Source organism: Pteropus vampyrus, unplaced genomic scaffold, assembly GCF_000151845.1.
Source record: "Pteropus vampyrus isolate Shadow unplaced genomic scaffold, Pvam_2.0 Scaffold195, whole genome shotgun sequence".
NCBI lineage: Eukaryota > Metazoa > Chordata > Mammalia > Chiroptera > Pteropodidae > Pteropus > Pteropus vampyrus.
This window is the reverse complement of record NW_011888976.1, coordinates 1,096,025-1,102,578: the sequence shown is the minus strand read 5'-3', so window position 1 is coordinate 1,102,578 and position 6,554 is coordinate 1,096,025.

Sequence of the window (6,554 nt, the reverse complement as noted above, 5' to 3'; positions counted from 1 at the left end):
TGTTCACCAGCTCTGCTTCCCGTCCCACCTAAGATTTGCTTCTTCAGCGTTTATTTTCATTCTCCAAGCTACCCCCATGCTTTTCCAATAATTTCCATAGGCTTAGGTTGGCCAGGGTTAAAATCTATTCCTTGCAAAAACAGGACCTTAACCAATTACAGAAGACTAGAAAAAAATTCCGCTTTCAGAAACACTTGCCTAAGCAGAACTGTGACTTAGGTTGCATAGAAAAAAGTTGGACCTGGGTATACCCTTTCTCAAAGCTTACTGTGGAAATGTTTTTTAAACTCATCTCTCTGCTCTTTAGTCTAACTAATAACACTCCACTTTCACACTCCCAGAAGTGACTGTTCCTGGAAAACCAGAAAACTTTCTGTAAGCTGTAGCTCTTAGAAATGTCACCACTATGGGGGCACCACTTAGTCAGTGGTTATTTTAACTCCATTGCCCCCCAGACTGCTCCATCTGGACAGTCGGAATGGTGAAATACAATCTGATTTGAGCTCAAAGTCCCAAAGTATCTCTGCCTGATTGACTCTAGGGCCTGCTGCCAGCAGGAAGTGAAGACACTACTCATTGTCTTCCCTGACAATCTGTTCCTGACCTCCTGAGAAGACTTTTGGAAGGAACTCACATGTATGTAAGAACGCATTAATGTCTCCAGAATGGCATTCAGACCGTGTAGTCTGAATCTGCATCCAGGAAAAAAATCTCTATAAAAGCATAATCATCTGCAAAGAGGTTTCTAAGTTCATGTTGAAAACAGCTTTTTCCTTTTTTTAAAAAAATTATTTTAATATGATTTAAAATGATATAACTATATATAATTGTTATATAATTTAACATTAAAAATATTATTGCATAGAAGTTTAGCTTCTCATTAGCCACTCAAGAACCAAATCTTTGCATAGCAAAAGATCCAATCATTTAACAAATTTTTGTGCCTACTGTGTGCCAGGTACTGTGCTAGGTACTAGAGAAACAACAGGAAGCAAAATCAGATAGGGTCCAGGTGGGTACTAATCGGGGATATCTCTTTGTAAATTATATAAATGTCTAACCACTATGTTGTACCACTTGAAACTAATATAAAATAGTATTGAATGTTGACTCCAGTTGAAAAAAATTTTTTTTTGATTTTTACATTGTAAACTCTTACGATGCTTACTGTCCAGAGGGAAAACAAACATTAATGAAGATGTTATCTTAGTACCCCATTACAAATTGTTACCAGTGCTATGAATAAGAAGAGTAAACTGCTTTCCTCAAAACAAGTAGTTTCCATAAGTCCAAGTGAATTTCTTAAAAGGACTATAGGGTAATTCTTCCTCCTACTCCATTAATCTTAAATAGTCTGTAAATGTATGTGCACAGCCCTGGTCAAAAAAACCATAGAAGATCTAGTGCCCCCTTCAGAGTGAAACCTTGGGATTCTGCCTTTATTTCCTCATTGTGTCAATCATTAATGTTTTCAAAGCCAAATAGAAGAAGAAAATCACTCAGACAAAATATCCTAAAGGATAAAAGACTATCATTTCAAAGGCAAATACAAATGGGGAGACATATTCATTTTCTATTGCTGCTGTAACAAATGACCACAAATTTAGTGGTGTAAAACAACACAAATTTATTATCTTAAAATTTTATAATTTGGAAGTCTGACTGGTTCTCTCTAGGCTAAAATCAAGGTGTTGGAAGAACTAAATTCCTTTCTGGAGGCTATGAGAGAGCTTCAGTTTCCTTGTCTTTTTCCAGCTTCTAAAGGCTTCTTTCATTCCTTGGTTTTTGGCCCCCTTTCTCCATCTTCAAAGTCAACAACGGTCGAGTCCTCACCATCGCATCTCTCTGACCTGATTTCTGCCTCCCTCTTGCACTTTTAAGGACTCATGTGATTAAAAGTAGCTCCACCCAGATAATTAAAAATAATCTCCCAGCTCAAGTTCTGTACTCTTAATCATACTAGCAGAGTCTCCTTTGCTATGTTAACATAACATATTCATTAGTTCTAGGGATTAGGACATGGACTTCTTTGAGGGGTCATTACTCTGCCAACCACAGAAGGTATGGAAAATGTTCTTGTTAAGGGTGAAAAAAAGTAGAGATATTTGATTCTGTGTGGACAAAGCAATAGGTACAAGATGACGCCATTTTTCTCTATAGTACCAAACTGCTTACGATGGTTATCTCTGGGCAGTGGAACTGTGGGTAATTTTTCTTTATGCTTTTCTATTTTCCAAGTTTTCTACAATAAAAATAAAATACTTAAAAAGAAAAACATACATTGTGGTTATTTAGGAGAATGTCTATACTCTTAGGAAATGCACCCTGATCTATTTTAAAGCAAAATGTCATCATGTCTGTAATTTACTGTTGAAAAGTTCAGAAAACACATACATAGAAAGATAAGGCAAATATGGACAAATGGTAGCAACTTTGAATCAAGGAGTATATATGTATATTAATTGTAATTTTATTTCAATTTTCCTGTACATTTGAATTTTTTATAATAAGTTATAATAAAATGCAAAATTTTAATGGACAGATTCTATATTTTATATTATTCTCATTATCTTTTTCAAAAATAACTTCAGCATCTAAGCTAGAGGGGATGATAAGTTCAAAATCAAGGCAAATTTTCCTCTGCAACCATCTTTGCCACTGATACCAAATTATATAATTAAATCCCAGGAAATGGGGAGATGGACCTGTCTGGTTTCACTTTTAAAATTCTCATTTCTGTAGGGATGCTTCGTCATTGTCAAGATCCCACTAATTTCTCCGATACTATTTCATGTGTCATGCTTGTCAACATGCTAGACCTGTGTAGAGGAGACTGGGTTCTCAAAGCACTATGCCCAGAGCAGTACTAGTTTCATAATTTAAGGGGTCTAAGGCAAAATGAAAATGAAGGCTCCTTCGTTAAAAAATTATTAAGAATTTCAAGACAACAGAGTCCTTCTGAGTGCAGACTCAATGTAAGGTCACATACCCATGAAATCAGCCCTACACAAAGCCCAGCAGACTCCACAAATGGTTTCCTCCCACCAAGCTTTGTATGCTGGGCATAATCGGTGGACATGGGAGTGGAGGAGGAACAGCCACTCTAGACTCATTTAAATGTGTACGTTTTCTTCACTCCATTTCAATCTGTCTTCTTAGGACTACTTAAGACCAAAGATCCCCGAGAAATCTATCATTTCTCCGAAGTATAACCATTTGGCGATATGCTGTTGACCATTGCCAATGACAGTGTTATACAGTAGCAGTAACAATGCATTTATCTTAAACAAAAGCTCTAATGGAGCTAGCTTATGAGAAGAAAATAAATAATTATACTAAAAAATGATGATTTAAAAAGTCATAGTTTTCCCAGAACAAAGAATATACTTTAATATTTTTAAAATCACTAGGTGCAAAAAACCACTACATATAAATGCTCTGATATTTTAATTAACTAAGTTATTTAAAAACCAACCCAAATATACCAATAAAAATTCAGAAAGAAAATGCCTCATGTGGCTTTCTGACCCATTCTTTTTATTCTTAAGCATTTGTTACATTCCAAGTAACATTCTTAAATTGATTATAAAAACAAGAGAACACTTTCAGTAATCAAAAGAGGGCTTACACAAGAGTGACAAGAATATAATTTCTTCCCTTCTTCCCTCCTGCAATGCAGGCTTTTTGCTATTGATATAAAGTACTTATGACTTTTAGGAATAAGGCTCCTACTGTTGATTTCTCCATTTCTAATAAATAATACGGTATTTTTTAAGAGGGCATGCCTCTCATGGATTAGAAAAACATTTGGAAGGATATAGCTAAAAAATTGTTAATAGTGATTAACTCTAGACTGAGGATTTGAAATGAAGCTAGAGGACTTTTACTTTCCTTACTCTGCTAATTTGAATATACTCGATGAATATGTATTCATCAATTTGAAAAAAATTAGTAGAGATTTTTCTAAAAGAGAAAAAAACTCACCAGTATGTACGTACTTTAGATCTAGCATGGTGATGTAGGATCAGTTACTTAATCTCTTCGGGTCTCAGTTTCCTTACTTATAAAATGGGGTTAATACCACAAAGAGATATCATGAGAAAAACACCGTACCACATGGCAAATACACATTCAATAAAGATTCCTTCTCTGAGCCTCAGGTTCTTTGCCTACGAAATGAGGGAGATAGATTAGTTGTCTGTGATCCTCTTGCAAGTTAATATTCTAATACCTCTTTTTATATTCACAGAAAAAGTTTGCTAAATGAAAGATAAATGTCTTTACTTGTCTTCAGGTAATTATTTTTCTTTTATTTCCTGTAGAATGAGGAAGCCAAAAACAGATGAGCAGTACCTCTGGAATGTTTGGGCCACCCCACCCTCAGCACCTGGGAAATGACGGGGAATTTCCACTCATTAGAATCTCCCTGATGAGGAGAGACTTCCTTATTGTGAAGAGGATCAAATTTTAGTTTTAATAAGCCACTGAGTGCCATTAAAAATATTATATACTCTCAATTTTAATTTTGACTACTCCAGGCCTCCTCTTTAACTAGCATGCTTACCTTTATTTGCAATCCAGATACTCTGCTTAAGCAGTTATGCAAGTGTTCCATAATTCATGACATCATATATCATTGGTTAAAGTCCAATTAGATCATTATCACTTAGGGAGGGTTGCATATTAAATGAGTTTACAGAATTGTCTCTTACACAACTGAAATGCTAATATTTGCCTATCTTTCATGGTACCAGAGTAACGATTTTACAATTCCCTATTTGCTTTTCCAAGATTGAAAAGTAGCATCGTTCATAGCAGTGGTAATAGTTATTAGTCTATTAAAAAGGTAAAAATAAAAAAAGGGAGAGATAGCTATAACATTGAGAAACATTACCATTCCAAATTTCTCAAAACATGATATAGTTTTTATTTAATTAAAATATTGTGTGGATACAGAATCATAGAGAAAAACACCCACATGACTTAGAATTCTAAATATCTCATGTATGAGATGTCTTAATTTAAGCCTTTCTGTGCCTACCAAATACCAGTGGGTGCAGAACGCCTTCGATGCCATTTGGCATTCAGTTTGTTAAGATGCTTTTTCTTTCCAGGTTATAGCGATCCCAGATTTTCTTGCAGGAAAAAAAAGGCCTATTCTGTTTGTTTAATATTAATTTTTAAAGGTATTTTAGTAGAACTGAACATAAGGAGACATTTTGTTTTCACATTTATGAACAAGTTTCTCCATATACAAATTAGGAATAACATAACTTGTTCCTTACTGTATGTGGAAGGCTAGGGGAATTCTAATTATCAGTAATAATTAAAACTAACAGTCTCTGAATAGCTACTATTTTCTAGGCATCGTTGTAGGTATTTTGCCTTGTATTATCTTATCTAACCCTAACAATACTCTGTGAGGCATTATCCACTTTTTTCAGATGAGGAATATATGAGACTTACATAAACTAAATAATTTCCCATTTACAGTTCTGGTAAATGGTGATGCAATGTCTGATTCTGAAATCTTGATTTTCATTACTCTATTTTGATCTTCTAGGAGAAAAATGGAACTATTCTGAATTCCACTGAGTAGCCCCAAGTCCTTCAGCAATTGAAACCACACTTTCCCGCCCCTGTCCTTGATCCCTGACCCCCATGCTCCAGTAATACAGACCTACGTGTAATTCCCTTAAAGTCCTGTTGTCTCAAATTTCTGGATCTTTGTTTTCTTGGCCTAAAAATTTTATTAGCACAGTACTACCGAACTAGCCGGCCTACTTCTACTCATTTTTCAAGTCTCGGTTCCAGGAGTCCCCACCCCCTGGGCTGCGGACTGGTACCAGTCTGTGGCCTGTTAGGAACTGGGCTGCACAGCAGGAAGTGAGCGGCTACCAAGCAAGTGAAGCTTCATCTGTATTTGCAGCTGTTCCCCAGTGCTACCTCAAGTCTACCTCAGATCATCAGGCATTAGAGTCTCATAGAGCACCAGTCCCTGGTGTACAAAAGGTTGAGGACTGCTGGTAAACTTTTCTACTATGGTCCTATTACCCTTGATATTATTACGGCAAGGATCTTACTGTCATCATCTAAATTGTGAGCAACTCGAGGGCGTCCTTTTTTTTATTCTTTCATATCCAGAGTCTTTCAAAGTATCTGTTTCCCAGTAGCCATTCAATTAAATATAGAATGAATGAATGAAAGAATGCATGACATAAATTGATATACGGAACTCATTAGGGGTTTGTGGAGGGACCTATATTACTTGATTTCACATAAGTCTAAAAGTTACCTGAAATGAAAACTTGTCATCCTATTATTCTAAAAGTTTTCAACATATTATTTTTCTCTAGAATGAAGTACATTGAACACAGTAGTAGTTCAATACATATTTGCTGAATTAGTGAAGTTTTAGAAAAGTATACTAGTTCTTTATAAACTAATGCATATTCTTCTCTCCAGATTCATTTTGTGCCACTCCTGCTTTATCCTGTAATAATGAGTAATAGTATGTAATTTTCATTCATGTATCAAATATTTATATATATTGA